The following is a 17,407-nucleotide window of genomic DNA, read 5'->3' on the forward strand; positions in this document are numbered from 1 at the left end:
CTTCATGGGAAGTGTGTTTCCTATGCCAGGAAAGAAGGATCTGGTGTTCTAATAGTATGGCTTTTCTTGGGCTTGTTGTATAAGAAAAAAACTGTACAGGCTTTCTTCCTCTGGCTTCTGGCAAAGTGCTTGGCATGGGCCTGTGCACCCTGTGAATTGGCAGATTCATCCCTCAGTGTCCAGAATTCTTTGGGACCTATCACAGACAGTAGGGAAGGAAAATTCTGACTAGAACAGGAAAGGCAGGGAAGGGATGACAGCTGCAAAAGCCAGAATTAGAAAACCAGGCTTCTCTGCTTAACTCTTCTATTACTTGAGGTAAATAAGGATGACTGAATTTTTCAGTTTCCGGTGTAAAGAGGAGATGAATAATATTCTATCACAGGGAAGGTGAACTGTGACACTCCATCCATTTTTTTTTCTAAGGGTTTGTTTTTTTCTACTAAAAGTCAGCCTGAATTCTTTGTTGCTGCCATGCAGTCACCAGGCAGCTATGCAACTCTGAGTCCAGAATTTCAGGAATTTCAGAGGAAAAAGTAGAGTGTGTGCAGACATTGGGCAGACGTGCTGATGCTTTTGAGTGGGACCAGTGTGGGAGACTACTGTTTTTCCTGATATAGAGAACGCAGACAGTGTGGCAATGGCCTACAAAAATAAAGGTTCCCTAGTCTTACAGGATCCCAGTGTGTGTGCACTGATGCACCAGCTTCACAAGGAAGGGAAGAGTAAAATCTGGACAATGTCAAATCAGCAGCAGTAGCTGCATCAAGGACCTGACCAGTGAAATGTGGGAATTATTGCTCTGATGCATAATTCCTCAGTGGATGGGGATGATCAGGGAAGCTGTCAAAAAACATTTTCTGAAAGACAGTGTAGTTGATTTCCTGGAGGCCAAGCAATTTGAGTCAACACAGCTGCAGTGAGCTTATTTTCTCTCTCTCTGTCCACTTCATATGGATCCAGATGGAAACGGGCTACAACAGCTCTGTTTGGAAAGTATTGTTGCTTTGGAAGGTTGAGCTCACAGCATTTTCACAGAGGAACTACAGAAATCCAGGGGTGGTCATTACCAGTTCCTGACCTAATTTCTTTACTTTTAAATAGAAACATTTGGGTAAGACAAACTGAACACAAATTAGGAGTGTTGGAAGCGTGCCTAACAGCCTGAGTCATGTAAAAGATTCCCAGCACTCCAAAGTTGGCCTCTCAGTTATAAGCAAGGATGGGTTTATTGTCTGAAGCAAAGAGTGCTCTACTTCTTTGACAAAGACATAGGGTGGAAAGTGTTATGGAAACTGCCGAAATCATGATTGTGTACTGTGCTCTCCTCTGCCCCAAATGGTCCAAACCTTCTTCCTTTTCAAAATCAGATGTGCAGCACTGCTGAGATCTTTCCTGCCACACATCTGAGGACGGTTTAATCTAGACCACATTTAATCTACATTTCATTGTTGTTACAGTCAGTGGTAGAATACTCTCATCTCCAGGTAAGGGTTTTGAAGTTGGAGTAAGAAGTTGGAGCTGGAGTAAGATCTTACTGTGACCACAGTCAGATCATGTAGTCTGAGCTGTTTAATGGGAGAAGCTGGTGGTCCTGTAGGTGCAATGGCACTGACAGAGTAGGACAATATGAGGTATTCTGAAATGTCTTCTTCACTGTGAATATACTTTGTTCTTACACGGTCCCATCTTCCCCTTTGTTTGAAAATCAGAAATTAATTTCACACTTTAATGCTCATTTAGTTCTGAGCCACAGCATGTCTCTGTGCAAGAAAGAAGTAATCAAATAAGAAAAAGGCACTTTTTAACTTTCCCTGAGATGGGACTATTTGTCACCTCTATGCACTGTGATCTTCCAAGTGTGTGGAGGTGACAGTCGAGAGATCAACAGTGTGCTGATATGAGCTGAAAGCAGTGCAAACGTGCCATGCCCACAAAGTAGATGTGTAATCTAGAAATCAGTATTGTCTAAATAATAAGAAAGAATTCATTTACTCTTGGTGTAGTGTTTTACACTGCACCATTCCACATTTCTCAGTATAAATGATGGCTTTTCCCTTGCTCTTTAGTGGAATGGGAAGGCCATCCTCTACTGAAGATTATAGGACCACATGTTTAATTGTTTGGTTTTTTTCCTTGAGGACATGGATTATTTTCAGTAATTTGTATTTGAAATGCCAGCAGTCAAAAGATATCTTTTCCTAATAGAGTGGAGGGTAAACAACACAACCCAGCTTGCAAATGCTTTGGAGCAAACAGTGAATAATTCCTGTTACTCTTAGGACCAGAAGCCCTTACACCAGCCCAAAATATGGCCAAACCACACTAAAACTCTTTATGGAGAAAGAAAGAAAGAAGCAGCTGTCTACCAGCAGAAAGAGGAAACTGGAATATTATATTTGGAATTTTTAGAGCCAGTGAGGATAAGGATATTTAGTACTGAATCTAAGAACCACAGTATGCAAGCACAACTGTGCTGGGTCAGATCGACACCTTTTTTAACTCCCCATCCCATCTCTAGCAGCTGATGCAGATCAGAATAGTGTTGGTATGGCTCACTTCCCAGAAAACACCCACCTGGCTGCCAATAAACTTTAAGACTTGCTGAGTTGAAGGCTGTATCTAGACCATGAGGGTTAATAGACTCCGAATGATCTAGATGAATGATCTAGTGTTTCATTGCTTTTGAATGAACCCTTCTCTGATACCTACAACATCTTACAACAAAATGTTCTGCGAATTTATTTTGAGACATGTCGTCAGTTCATTCTTTTGTTTGTAGAAAAACTTATGTTTGGGTATTTTATTGGGAAAACCTATTTCTTTTGCTACAAAAAAGGTTGAATTATTCCTTAATTCATCACTTTATAATTAATCACTTTATTGTTATGGACTTACTCATGAAGATATTTGCAGATATCTGCACCAGTAGGTCTCAGAAATGACAGGGCTAAATTCTGCTCAGGGTGGCTTCTGTGCATCCAACTGGATAACAGTGAATGTTGCACAAGCACAGAGAGTGGACTAAGGTTTGGAAGCACCTCACATGAGGCATTCAGAGATTAGCATGACTTGCATCCTCAGGAACAGCATAGCTTTGCTTTCAAATGCCAAATTTTTTTGCTTCCCTAAAGCTGTTCTGAGCTGGAGGGGGCAGTTGCTGAGGCAGTCATTGAAAATCACCTTACAGAAGGGTTGAAATGCTGGCAATGTTCCATTGTCCCAGGGACAGAATTAGAACTAGGATGTGATGTGAACTGACACGCATGGAAATGGAAATCAAATACAAACAATGGTTTAACACTCAAAAGTTATCTAGGCAGTTATGTCTCTGTTCCCTTCCTGCCTTCCCTTCTTTTCTTACCATTAGAGCCTTAGACCAGATTGGCTCCCATTTGCTTCAGCTCCTGGTTTAAAGCCACAAGACACTCCTTGAAATCTTTTCAAACCTGGAAATATACAGGCTGAAAAAGGAACCTGGAGTTCTCCATTTTGCTTTACAAAAATTATCAGGAAAAGCATTACTTACATACCTCCAAAGGAGGATCTCACTCCTTTAATCCAGGAAAAAGTCAGTGACTGGGAGGCATTTGCAATAAAAATGGACATTTTCCCCCTCACTTACTAGGCAGAAAAAATATCTGCAACAAGTCCTGTAAGATAGGCTTCCAGAAAAGCACTGTCTCTGTATCCTGCCAGTGCTCTTATTTCTAAGTAGGGTGTGTGTTACCTGCTAGTTTCCATGGAAGACAAAACCCTCATCCTGCTGACTTCAAAATTGCTCCTTCCACTCATGAGCAATGAGAACCTCTCTCAAACCCACGATTTTGCTGACAGTCCATTGTGCAGTTGGTGGCATTTTGATCTGTTCTACAGATCATATGGAGCCATCAAGCTGGATGGAAGTGTAAGAATAAGCAGGATAAATTCAGCATAGTTTTTTATGCTTGCAGTGAACACCATTGTAAGAACAATAATTTCCTCAGCAGCAGCAGCATACTTCCCAGGGGAAACCTGCAAAGTGTGAAAGACTTCCCACTCATCCTGTTATCCATGCCCTTGTATTGATTCCTTCATCAGTACTGCAGCTCTGAGCTACTTCACATGCAGCACAAAGTTGAATCATCTCTTTGGCTGTATTTCTCTGACAAAAGAACCTGTTCCAGGCTGGCAGATTTAGACACTAATGAAAACTGAAAGAAAGGGTAAAGAAGGAGCTCTGCTCTTTGTTAAGGCTGGTGTTTATCTCTGTAAAGTAAAACCATCATCCAAACCCTCCCTGTATACAGATTTAGGTCTTGATTTTCTAATGGCATTATTTTGGTCTCAGAGCATCCTAGAAAGACAACAAACCTCTTCCACAAAAGGCATGTGATTGAGAATATCTCTTCAGAAACCATAACGAATGGTAAATTTGTAACCACTAGCCTGTAAGCTGTGAAAGCAGCTCATCTCTCTAACTCATGGAATGTAAACCAGGCGTTATGGTCTTTCAAATTGCAGCCAATTCTTTGGGCATATATAACAGCAAGAATTGAGGAGAGCTAACTGTTTCACTGCTGCTGTAGTGATTCCCTTATGCTTTAAAACATCAGACTGAATTCTATATAGATCCCTTGCTACTTGTGCTACTTATTTATAGTATCTTAAGCACTTTAAGACTCACTATTTATGCATCATAGAGGATTAAATCTTGATTAGCTTGTTAAACCATAAATACACATACCCATTTCTTCCAGTTCAAAAACATTAAACTGCCCATTTTTCAAGCCCCATTTTAAGAGAGGACAACACAGAAAGTGAGCTTGGGTTAGTTTTCAGTAGATCACATTCCTTCTTAGTATGATTGCTCCCTAGCAAATGCTAGTTTTCCCTTTTTGGGTGTATCACTTGTCCTGCTCATAGAGTTTTGAGCCCTCTTCTCAGCTTACGTCTCTTTGTACAGCCCCTTTGGCTCAAACCTATCAATTAAGCAGATCCCTGCTTAGGCTGCAGAAAGCTCCTGTGGTCTTCAGCCCTGAGCAACAATTCCTGTGCCAGGTGAAAGCAGGGCCAGTCAAACTTTCATTGGTTGTAAACCTTTGTGAGAAAGTCCTGCCGAGGAGCCAGCATCTCAAGTGATACATGAAGCAGCAGTAATTGTACTGGCTACTCACTGATAAATTGCACCTTTAGTGAGAGATTAGCCCATAAATCACTGTGGGAGATCATTTGTTTGATGTAATCAGTTAGGTCTGCCCATTGTGGCAGCCTACCTGTTCCTTTCTGTTCTTTTTTTTTTGTTTCTTTTTTAGATGCTCATCATCAGAGGGAATAAGCACAGTTGTAGGTCTTCTCTCATTCCTTGCTCCTTCTTGTCTCTTGCCCAGTTTTCAGAACTTTCCACTTCACATCTTCTCAAGTGCTAGTTTCCAGTGAGTGTTCCCATCAGTTTGTCTTTCACCCATGGTGTTCAAAGCCATTTACAAATGCACAGGAGTTCAGGTCCTAAACCTTTCTGCCTGCCTCATTTTCTAGGTGGAGAAGGTAGGATTTATGTGACCAAGGAAACACCTTGCCCAAGCTCAGGACACTGGCAGTATTTTACACCACAGTCAATGATATGCTGGTAATTTGTGTAGTCTGGACTATGCGGCACAGATGTTTGGGATGCTGATTGTGTCTGTAGGAGAGTAAATCTCGAGGTTCTTAATAGGTCAGACCATAGTTATTTGACTGCTCATTCTGTTTGTTTATGTAGTGCCCAGGGGCTGGAGAGATGTGTTTCACAGCATCACTTAAAGGCAAATACAATTCACTTGATGTGGTTTGAGAGCCTCCTCCAAGCTGAGGGGTGCTCTTCCTAGGCTCTTTATAGAGGCTGGAAGCAGAGCCTGAGTGTACCCACAGGCATCACAACTTCTCTCACTGTCCTAGGGGCCTGGTTGCCTGTGTGAGGCCACCACGACCAGACCTGCTCTATTCTTCTTCAGATACTATGGGGCCATGTCCTTGCCAGTGAAGGCACAGCCTTGCTGGCTCTGCTGTAACCCTCAAAAGAAACCTGCTCTTGCTGCTCCTTGGGAGATCATGTTATCAGTCAATGGAATGGACACAACAGGAGCAACCTCCTTTAGAACAATGAAGACAAAAGAGTAGAGAATTTCTAATATGTAAAGAGCCTGTTGAGTCAAGTCAAGTTGTGGGTTATATGTCTTCTGACAAGCTATTTCCGGATTGCTTTATATCTTTCCAGTCTTCACTTGCAAACTTCACAGAACATCACTTAAACCTGGCAATATCTTGAGAAAAGGCTCATCATTATCACAGGAGCTCAGCAGAGATTCTAAGCAGCTGTGACCCCTAGAGCTGTGGCTGCAGGAATTCACTGAGCCATTGATAAATGATTTCTTCTGTGTCAAAACAAGTCTGTCTACCTGAGGACCCCTGATTTTCTGTACTTTGAGTGGTTCATAGTGTAACCACAATGGCCTGATTGAAAACGGGCAAAACTCAGGTAATCCTGCAGATGCAGCTTGCATTTTCCTATTTGTGACTGTTTCAGGTATGAAAATGAGCAAAATCGCTGTGAGAGTCCCACTTGAGTATTTCTAAAATTACAAGGACTGATGAAAATTTTGTTTTCTAGTTGTTTTAAAATGAAAGTCTAAATTCTGGGAATAATACAGGACCCCCAAAGTCAACAGCTATCTACTACCAAGTTTCTGCTCAGTCAAATTCATGTCTACCAAGCAATTCAACTTTTCCAAGGGAAAAATACTTATATTTCCTCCCAATGGAAATTACATTATGTAAAACCTTTTCTGTGAATAAAGGGTACTTGTGGATGTTATAATACTTTTGCACATTAAAAAAAAAATAGATAAATATGCACAAAAGTTTCATTTAATTAGCTATTTCATTTGGGTAGTTCAGCATTAGTTTATTACTGGTATCCCTTTATGTTATTCTGATATTGCACATGAGAACAGAACAACTATTAGTCTATCTATGTTTCTACATAAACTTATAAATAACAAATAGAATTTCAATTCTGCTATTAAAAAATACCAAGGAAAATAAGCTAGTAATTATATTAATTAAAGCTAGTAATTCACTTCATTAGCATGGCAAAGAGACTTACTAAGAGATAAAAATCACTCATACAAATAGAAGATGTATACTTCTAGAGAAACATTAACACTTCATAACAAAATGAACAGCAAGGGACCACAGTGAAGTTTTAAATATAAATTGAAAGATAGCTAGAAGGAATATGAATTAAAAGTTCTCTGAATAACCTCAGAAATGTATCCTCATTCCTGAAGCACTCCTGCCACCTTCCCTGCAATATTGTGGGGTTAGCAACAGCTCCAGTGAGAAAGAACTCTCCTGTTGATTGGCTCCCATGAAAGGGCTTCTAAAATTTGTCATGAAACAATTGTTAAACATTGTTTAAAAAAGAAATTTAATAAAACCACCAAAAAGCCAAGGAAAGAACCCATCTACCAGGCAGCCTAATAAAGGACAAAGTGAAAAGACACTGTATAACCAGCTTGTCTGGATTACATTAGAGCCTAAATACCAGGGTATCATTGCTTCCTCTTGGACTTTTCCCCATCAATCTTGAGTTGAAAGTTCCCCAGTTTGCATCTGGAGTCCTGGAGCTATATTGAAATTATGGTGTTTGAAACTTACTACTCTACTACGCTGGCAAAGGGCACAAGTAGGCTTCTGTGTGTTGAAAAATTTGGGACATCGTCACTACCTTTCTAGGAGACCTTTTAGCTTTGATTATCAATGGTCAGCTGCCTCACATATACCAAAGTAATTAAAAGCTGCTGCTGCTGCTAGTGATGGGTACCAAGAGCAAGCTGCATTGATGTGCTTTTCTGTTACCTGCTCTGCGAAAAAAGCTGCAGAAAGGAGGCCAACAATATCACATTGTGATGGATGAGTAATGCAATGGTTGACTCTCACAAACAGAAAAAATTAATAGAAAAATATCATGTATATAGGTTAAGAAAAGTTTTATAGCTTTATAGCTGTGTTTTACCCCCTCGCGTGGTTATCAAGGCACAGCTGGAGTTGGGACATCTGGGAGGGCTGGTGTGTCACTATGGCAACATCTGAACTCCAATCAGGATTTGAGGAAGAGATCTCCACCACTGGACAGTGAAGAAGGGGTTGATGGACAGAACTTTGGGAGGGGTTAAAGGGTTAAAAAGGGGAAACCTCAGTTGTGAGGGGGCTGAGCACATGGCAGGGAAAAAATCTTTTGCTCCCAGGGCCGTAACCTTTTTTCTTTATTCAGTCTTCTGTTGTATTTTTGATAAGGTTTAATAAATCTTCCTAAACTATGAAAAGTGAGTAGCTATTTCTCACAATGTTGACTCTCTTGGACCTTATAGAAATACAGTTCATGGCACTAGTATCACCCCTCAACAAATATTCTCATTGCACACACAAAAGTTAGCTCCCCACATCAAGTCAAGGCAAACTCTATAGGCTATGATCTCCTCATGATTAATAAATCTGTCAAAGTCATCCAGACCCACAAGCAGATCCTAACAGGGCCCCATTTAATCCACAGCTTGTTCCTCAGCAAACAGTCAATAAGGAATATATTCCACTCAATGTTTCTAAGGTACACTTGGGAGAATTTGACCCTAAAAATCACATCTAACCTTTCAAAAAATCAAGTAGTTCAGAATCAAGGTCAATTCCCTGGTGCCGGTAGGAACATGGTTCATCTTGTAATACATGCTTGTAACACATATCTATTTCACCTTTTAGCACAGAAAGAAAATATAATAAACTGATTAGGCTACAAAGAGAAGATCTTGTCCATAATAGCTTTTTTTACTCTTAGAAATGCACAAATATATCATTTTCTATGCAGATCTGCACTGGGGATTCTGTTCACTATTGACATGTCTGTAATAGTTGGCAATGAGCAAAAGTACCTTGTAAATTGCTTCCCAATCTTATTGAAATAGCCTGATACAAACTGCACCCTAATTGCTAAATTAAGACTATGTGCTTTGCTGAGCTAATTTTCTTTCTAAATGGGCATGTGGTGTGGCAGTTAAGGGCTTTTTATCAGGTTATTACAATGAGGGATTATATAGTTTCAATGTAATTGAATTTTAACGAGGACTACTCTTAAGCAAATACACCTCTATAAATGATGCAGCACTGATGTTATGCTGAGAAACTGTAGATGACGATTCAGTGGATCCAGCTGGACCTAGGGGCCTCTTTAGTGCTTTAATTAAAAAAAATGAGGAATCCTCCTGGTTTTTTACATATTTTTTAAAACTTATTTTTCTTAGCCCTGTCTCTGTTCCTGGCCCAGCCAGAGAGTCCAACGGAGCTGAAGAAGGTTCCTGGTTTCATTTCCAGTTATCTCAGAACTGTGAATGAGACTCTCTGCCCTAAAGGCCAACTTGATTGTCATTCATTCTTTCTTAGATGCACTTGGATAACAAATGCAGCAATTACACAATTCTCATTCAGCCGTCTTATTGGCTGAAACAGATAAAGAAAAACATAGAATGTGTTGCATAAGTCTTGTCCTTGTGTGATGAGAGTTGGCTGAATTCAGGGCAGTCTGAATTCTAGTGGTGAGTTTCAGGTGCTATAGCTTTCCTGGAGGAGCACTAAGTGTATTTTCTGTATCTAGCAGCATAAGATATCTGACTTCTCCCAAAGACAAGATTTCTTCCTGAGGACTAAGGCAGTGGGAAATTACTTATGACTATGGAAAAGAAAAAATATCAGCCTCAAATTGTGTTCTGATTAAGAATAAACCTCTCTCAGGTCTTATGATCGTTCAGTGGGGGTGGGGGGTAAGATACACGTGATATTACACAACATCTGTGATGGGATGTCAAAAGTACTAGCCAACGCAGACATACACACTTCACTGCCAGAGAAAGAAACCCTAGAAGGCTGGGTTTACAACAGCACTACTTAGCTACTCTGTACTTGTACTGTTTAGGATCAGTATGGGGCAGATAAATGGCAAATGACTCATTTCTGACAAGAAAAAACATTTCCAAAATACTGTGAAGCATATTGTAAATGGACAGAGATTGGGAAGTTCAAAACCCCTCAAGATGTAAAGAAACTGGTGCGTTAGGTGAGGTGTCAATGTTTGTCAACAGGAATTGCAGCTATTTTCACTTATAACATGGAAACAAACCAAGCAATCCCACAAAGAGAAAATGTCTTGACAAGCTCCATAGTTATTGTGTTTTAATTGCTGGTAAATGCCAGCTCAAATAATGGCATCTGCTGTGTACCTGTGCAATCACAGTGTGCTGGAATGAGCTAATGAGTGAAGAGCAGAAGGCTGGCCTGAAGCCACTGCATGTGTACACCTTAATGAAGGTCTTGTGGGGAGAGGAAGGCATTGAGCAACAGACTCCTGAGTCTGTAGAAGCTGTTGGAGTGGAGAAGGGATCAATGTGTGTCCATTTTACTCACTGGAAAGATGTATACACTTTAAGGATGTTTGCTTGGCAGCTGTCTGCCTCGTGCACACAGACGTAAGACCGGCTGCGGTGTCATGATATGCTCAGATGCAGAAATATGTCTGATAAGAGTAGGCATAATTAGCATATTAGACACTGCTCATTACATCCTTGAAAAGCAGCAAGGCCCAGCTCTCTCTGAACCACAATGAATTCAACATCAAAGTGCTGATTTGGAAGAAAACATGCTGATGACAGCTGCTTTTATCTTTACATATTCCATTACTAGACTACATGCTTGCTGAGAATAAAGGATTAACCCTGTCCTGGCCCATCCCTAAACACATGGCTCTAGTGAGAGAGAGTCTCAAGGAGACTCCTCAAAGGATGGCTTTGGAGCACAATGATAAGAGAGCTCCTGGGGAGGAAGTAAGAATATACTCAGGATTGATAAAGTGATCTGACTACCTCAGGATTACTTCAAACATTAGGGCACTTGAGGCATTTCAAACACCTAAACATTAAACTAAAGGTGATTCCCAAAGCAGCACCACCACTTAGTGGTGAGGACATCAGGGAGCCTGAATACTTTCTGTGCTGCTGATGGGTCCTGCAACCTGAAAAAAGTCCTTTAACCACTCACTATCCCTCTTTTCTTGCTGCTTTACTGTTCAGGCACATGCTGAGGTTCAAGCTATCTGCCTGTGTGACCAAGGTACAAATGACACTCTGTTTAGGTTTAGAGAGGAATGAGGGCCTTCTGTTCTCCCAATGTACTATTTACATGCCACTGTAAAGGGAAAGTTTTTCTAAATCTGCCAAGGCAATCTGTCATTTTATATTCAGGTAGTAAAACCTCCCTAGATCCTTATCAGCTTTCTTAGGCTCCATTCTCACTTCTCTCTTTGCTTCTTACAGCCCTTCACTGTCCATCACTCATCGGGTCCTTTTCCCAGCTGTGTTAAACCTTATTTCCTCCTAATATTTGATATAGTGAGTACTGTGTGTGTTTGCAAAACTCTTTCTAGCTTTCTGGATCTATAAACTTTCATTCTTAAACTTCCCAAGAGAATAGGATGTGTGGGTAAGTGTGATATGTGTGATCTGCTTTGAACCTGTCTCTGTTTAGGTTCCCTGTGCTTGATGTCTACTGGCTCCTAAAAATGAACATTGAGCACATGCATAAGCAAGAGGCAAAACCCAGCTCAGCATATGGTGCTGAGTGTTTCTTTGGAGCAGAGTTTCCGATCTAGACAATGTTTGCAGGAAGCATCATCATCACCATCTGAGGGCTTTTTTGGTGGAGTGAATTGAAGCTACAGTGTCTAGAAGGTAACAAACAAATAATGTGTAAGAAACTTACCATATGGCAGGGTTTGAGCCTGGGACCTGCACTGTAAGTCACTGCTGCCAAACAGTGTGTTAGTGCAGTATCCTTTCTTTCTGTCAGCTGTAGAGTACAAAGTTTCTAATGGTACAGTGACTAAAAAAGAACACCATGTTGAAGTTTACTCTGATTTGCCACAGACAATTTAATCAGAGAAGCCAGTGAATATATAAGGAGACTAAAGTAACCTCTTAACCCTGAGAGCGCTCTTTCCAAGAGGAAGAATTAGACATGTTGAAGGTTCTGTGCTAAGTTTGTACTTCACTTACTCTGTTGGTATTTCACAATGACACTCTAAGACCAGAGATAAAACAAACAGTTAACAATAACACAGCAAAGGCCTGCAGAGCCATTCAGCCTATAAACTCATTCCCCAAAGCACATATACCTCTTGCCTCCTTTCCTGTCCTATGCAAGTGCCATTGCATCAAATTGTCGCTATTATGTTGCTGTAGAAATAAACTTTCTTCTGTTTTGGAAGTTTGGTTGCACACACACTTTTACCCTGGGCGTACTTCCGGATTCTCTCTCCAGCTCAGTTAGAGTTGGAGTTGATCAGCCAGACTACTGTGCTGCAGAGGGGGATCAGGGGGAGCAGCTGAACATCATAGCTCCTCACAACCTGGTTCTTCTCACTCAGCTCAGTCTCTGGGGCCCTGTTCCACTCTCATTTGAGACAGGAATGTTAATCAATAATTCCATCTTTGCTGCAGCATATGCTGTTCTTTGACCTGGCTTTGCCTAGTGATATAAGAATAGACATGTTTACCAATTCATTTAGTGTTGGTTTTTAATCTGTTCTATGCGTCTGGGGACAGACACTCGCTACTGAAGAATTAAAAATGGCAAAAACTTTTACTGACTGTGTCACCTTCTTGGTAGGTCTGATCCTACAGGTATTTGAAAATTAGTATCTTGCTGCTGTCCTAGTATTGGATCAATATCACCTACCATTATTTCCCATCTCTGTGGGCTAGATTCAGTTGATGGTTTTGGGGTTTTTTGTGGGTATTGTTTTGTGCATTTTTTAAAATTTTTTACTTTGACTTGTACTTATTAGAAGATAACCTAAACCTTCAGAGCTGTCTCCAGTGTCTTAAAGGTGTTGGCCAAAGTATATACCACAAGATTTCTATAAGTATTTTTATAATAGGGTTATACCATTCCTTCTATGAAAGGCACCAATACTATGTGAAAGACTCCAAATTCAGTCTGATTGAAAGAAAAAGAAATATGAAAGGCTGAAGTTTTAGCCTGAAAGGATGTTTATTCCAAGTATTTCTAAAAGGCTTGGGTTCAGGCTGGTAGGAAGGTTCAGCTTAAGGTCAGATTTGAAAACCTTTGGTCAGTTCCAAATATTTCATTAAGATAACTTCAAGAGGTCTCTGGTATGTTTAATACAAATTTGTCTTCATTTTACCTAGCTACATGTCTAGGTATTTGAATGGGGCTAATATTTGTGACAATCAGCAGAGAGGGTGCATTTAAATATGTCTGTTTTGGTACACTGAAGGTCCGTGTCTCAGTGAAGAAGAAATTGGCCCTCTACTGAGAGCCAGTGTCTTCAGGCAGCTGCTATACAGCCTGAAGTTAAGTCCCTCTGCAAGGTGGCTGGATATCTCTTCATTTTGGAACAAAAAGTGAGCCTCAAATGTATTCAAAGTTTAATTTGTTGTTGTGAAGAAAATTCAGACAGCCTGTTCAACTTTTTTGTTCATTGATGCATTTGGAGATGTTACTTTCCTGGGCAGGCTGCTTTATGTATTATAAATCCTGCTTTATCCAATATCATTTATCTGGGAACTGGAAGCAAATATGATCAGTGTGGTCAGCAGAGCTGAAGTTGCCCAGGGTTTGTTTTAGTGCAATGATGGATGTATATAGAACTTGGGTTTGGTTTACTTTCAGAGACAGCTCTTTCTCCTCATCATGAAAGATGCTCCAAACTGTGAATGTGTTTTGTTTAGTTTGGTTTTAAAGTTGGATAGAGTGAAGATTGTTTCTGGTGCTTGAATCATTTGAAAAATAGATGCTGTATAAATGGTTAGGCCAGGTTCTTACATTGAAAACCTTAATAACTTGAGAGGAAAAGGACCGATCATGTCTTTCTTGAGGAGTTTGATAATTTGGACTAGTCTTATTTATTAAAAAGCATTAGCAAAGCCTTATGTAGTATTGATGACACAGAGAAAGAAAAGCTACTTCAAACAAGATTCTGAATGACCTCTCAAGAAAGAAAATTCCAACCCCTTTCTTATTTATTTTCTCACTTTGTTTTAACATTTTTCACCTGAATATCCCAAGTACGTTCTGCCAAGATAAGAAAAGAATCTTCCCAGTAAAAGGAAGAAATAGCGTGCTATCTTTCTAGTTTTTGGTTGAAGCACCCCAGATGAGCAGCATTAGTCACAACCCATTAGAATGGGTAGCCTTAGCTGCTCTCTGGCTGCAACTGAGCAGGTGCTGAGCACATGAGGCAGAATCATGCTGTGCAAGGCACAGCAATCCTGGGAAAAGCAAAATAAATTCCCAAGACCCCAGTAAATATTGTTTGCATATATAGCTCACCAAGGCTTACTACCAGGAGGAATAAAACATGTGGAAGACAGTACTCTTAACTGAGGATACACAGCTTGGCTTTGATAATAAACGATGATATTGGAGGAATAAGGAGGAATCAACACCATATTTTAATGAATAATTTTTGAAATTACAGAACAGAAAGTCATTATAAGGGTTATCTGTTTCCATCAGCAATCTGTTGTTCTTGTGACGGTAACCTTGGCCTGTATTTGTTCACATTATCTTATGCCAAGAGCTTTTAGAGGGGTTGCTATGGCACATGATTGCAATACACTTGGAAAGTGGATGCCTGCTATCACCTTTGCACCTTTGCAAGGTGTAAACGAGTAATTAGGAAAGTAATGTAGGAAGCAGGCAGTCAGAATTCATTTCTTTTAGTCCTCCATGGGTGATTGATGAGGGGCATCTTCAGGAGCTCTAGTAATCTGTCCATAGTCGGAAGCTCCTTCTGAATTTAAGAATTTTGGAAAATTCAGTGGAAGTTCATTGTAATACGGTGAGTAGTTCTCACTTTTTCTTTGACCTAGTTTAGACATTTCTAAATTTTAAAATTTGTTGTTCTCTTAGTGGGATTTAATTTGTGAACTTTGTTTGTTACTGAAAGGTTTGCTCTTTTGTCCAATTAGGTTAGAAAATCTGGTTGCCTTCCTGGGAGGGTGTCCCAGTTCTTTGTCACTACTAAGTTTCACAACATGTTGTCAAGCATGCATGCACTGTTTTTTTCATGACTTTGGCCAGAAATTCTTACTCAGGAAAAATTTTATGTTGACTCAGGAAGGTGGAAGTTTTAAATGCAGGAATTCCCAGTTTGGGGAGGGGCAAGTGAAGAGATGATGGTGTAATCTGTTGTCTAGGCTCTCGGAACAGGTCTTGACAGCTTTCATGGAGAGAGGATGATGTATTTGCTCAATAAGGGCCTCGATTTTCCTTCTGTCTTTGTGCAAGTTGTCTCTGACATAGAGCTGAGCTGTCCTGTGGAGTGGGGAGAAAGGGAAAGTGGTCCTTGCTTTGAACAAATACTTGATGTTAGGGTGACTAGTTACAGAGGGCATATGAACTTCAAATCTACTGCACACAGATCCTTGCAACTTGAAACAGAGTGAATGTGTGTGATGAAGAAACAGTGTTTTGCCCAGACCAGCTTGACCAATAAGGAATAGGAACTTTGTTGTTTTATTTTCCTTCTTGGGGCTCAGAAAAACTGAAAACCCTGGGAGTAAACACTGAGAGGGCTGGTAAGGGAACACCTTTTCCCTGGTGTCCTTATCACCTGGAAAGGAGGTTTGGGGTGGGTTTCTTTCTTTTTTATTAAAGCTGTTTATGAGCATGAAGAAAGAGGACAAGAGAGGGGTGTGTGATTTTTTTTTTTGAGTGTTTTTTTTTTTTTTTTTGTGTTGAAGAGCAATCTATTCTTCTTTTCCTTCCAGCCCTGCTAGTTCTCAATCCAACCTGAGCCCAGAGATGATAATAGAGAGCTTTCACATGCAAATATGTCAATTTATTTCCACAATAGCAAACCACTGAGGGCTGAAAAGGAAGCCACTGCAACGCTGACAGTTACATTGTTCCAAAACCACTCAGCTCCTCAAATTCAGGGAAGGAAGTCTAATCAAAGGCCATTCAAGTCTCAACCACAGGACTTGCCTTCCTCATCTTGATGCTTCTCATCTTCCTTAAACCTTTCTTCATAGCAAAATCACCGACATGCTCACCTGGACAGCTCTATCTGACCATATTACATCTACCTGGCAGAGTTGAGGATGTTTTTTCCATGGCCTGAGAAAATACTTTAACCTTCTCACTCAGTGGTGTCACTGGAGCAAAGAGAAATGGAGGGCAGGGACATGCATTTATCTCCATGGCTTCCTTGTGTCCCTAAGCCGTAGGGAGATACATTTCAAGAAGACAGGCAAACTCCAGAACTGAATGCTTTACTTTTAGAGGTTATTCACAAACTAAATGCAATCCTTTCTCCACACACACATATATAGAAATGGAGAGAATGCTTTTCACAGACTATGACAATATAATCTTTGAATCCTTTCCAGAAAAAATTTTGCTCTTTAATGCGCTTGCAAATATAAAGTAGGAAACAAAAGTTCCTATTTTAGACCATTCAGTTTGACCCCCTCAGGCAAGTGGAGGTGAAATAACAATTTTTCTGTGATGGAGTGAGAACTCATCACAGCACAAAGTCTTTCTCGACCCTGGAAGCAGACTGGCAGTATGAATGTGGCAACCAAGCTAGACACTTGTTACAGATGGATAATGAGATGATTTGCTCTCACAATTAATGGATAACTATTGTGTGAATATTAAGAAAAACTTTAGTGATGTATAGTTATGTTAATGTAGTTTAGATGTCTCTGTTCTCCCCACAGTTCCCTTTCCCCCTCATCCTGTATTGTGATGATCAGACAGCCTGGGTTGTCTAGGACAGGTAAAAAAGGCATGCACAAATACCCCTTACCTGGGCCACTTGGGCATGGAAAAGCTTGTTGCTTAGGGGGTGTGGCATGGCAACACCTGACCTCCAATCAAGTTAGAAGAAAGCAGTCTCCACCGATAAATGGCCAAGAAGAGCTGACTGACAGACTCTAGGAGGGGCAAAGGCTGGCTGATGCAACCCCCCCCAGGGGTATAAAAGACTGAGCATCCATCTTGAAGACAAACTGGCCCCGTGGTATGCATGAGGGCAGTTCTCAGCACTGTGAATTTTTCCGTATGTAGTCCTTTTGTTGTATTTTTGTCAAGATTTAATAAGCCTATTTAAATTTTCAAAGTGAGCAGTAGTTTCTCCCACACTCACAACTACTAGTGTGGAAGTGTTTCTAGGTCTAACATCTCTTGGGCCAGGGCAGCAGGAAGGAACTGTGCTCAGCATGTCTGTGATATTGATTAGCAGGGCTGGAGCAGGCCTGTGCCCATCCAATCCTCTGCAAAGATGAGCTGCTCAGGAAAGAGCAGGAATAGAGAATAG

The sequence above is a fragment of the Agelaius phoeniceus genome, chromosome 3 (genome assembly GCF_051311805.1).
Source record: "Agelaius phoeniceus isolate bAgePho1 chromosome 3, bAgePho1.hap1, whole genome shotgun sequence".
In the NCBI taxonomy this organism is placed as follows: Eukaryota; Metazoa; Chordata; class Aves; order Passeriformes; family Icteridae; genus Agelaius; species Agelaius phoeniceus.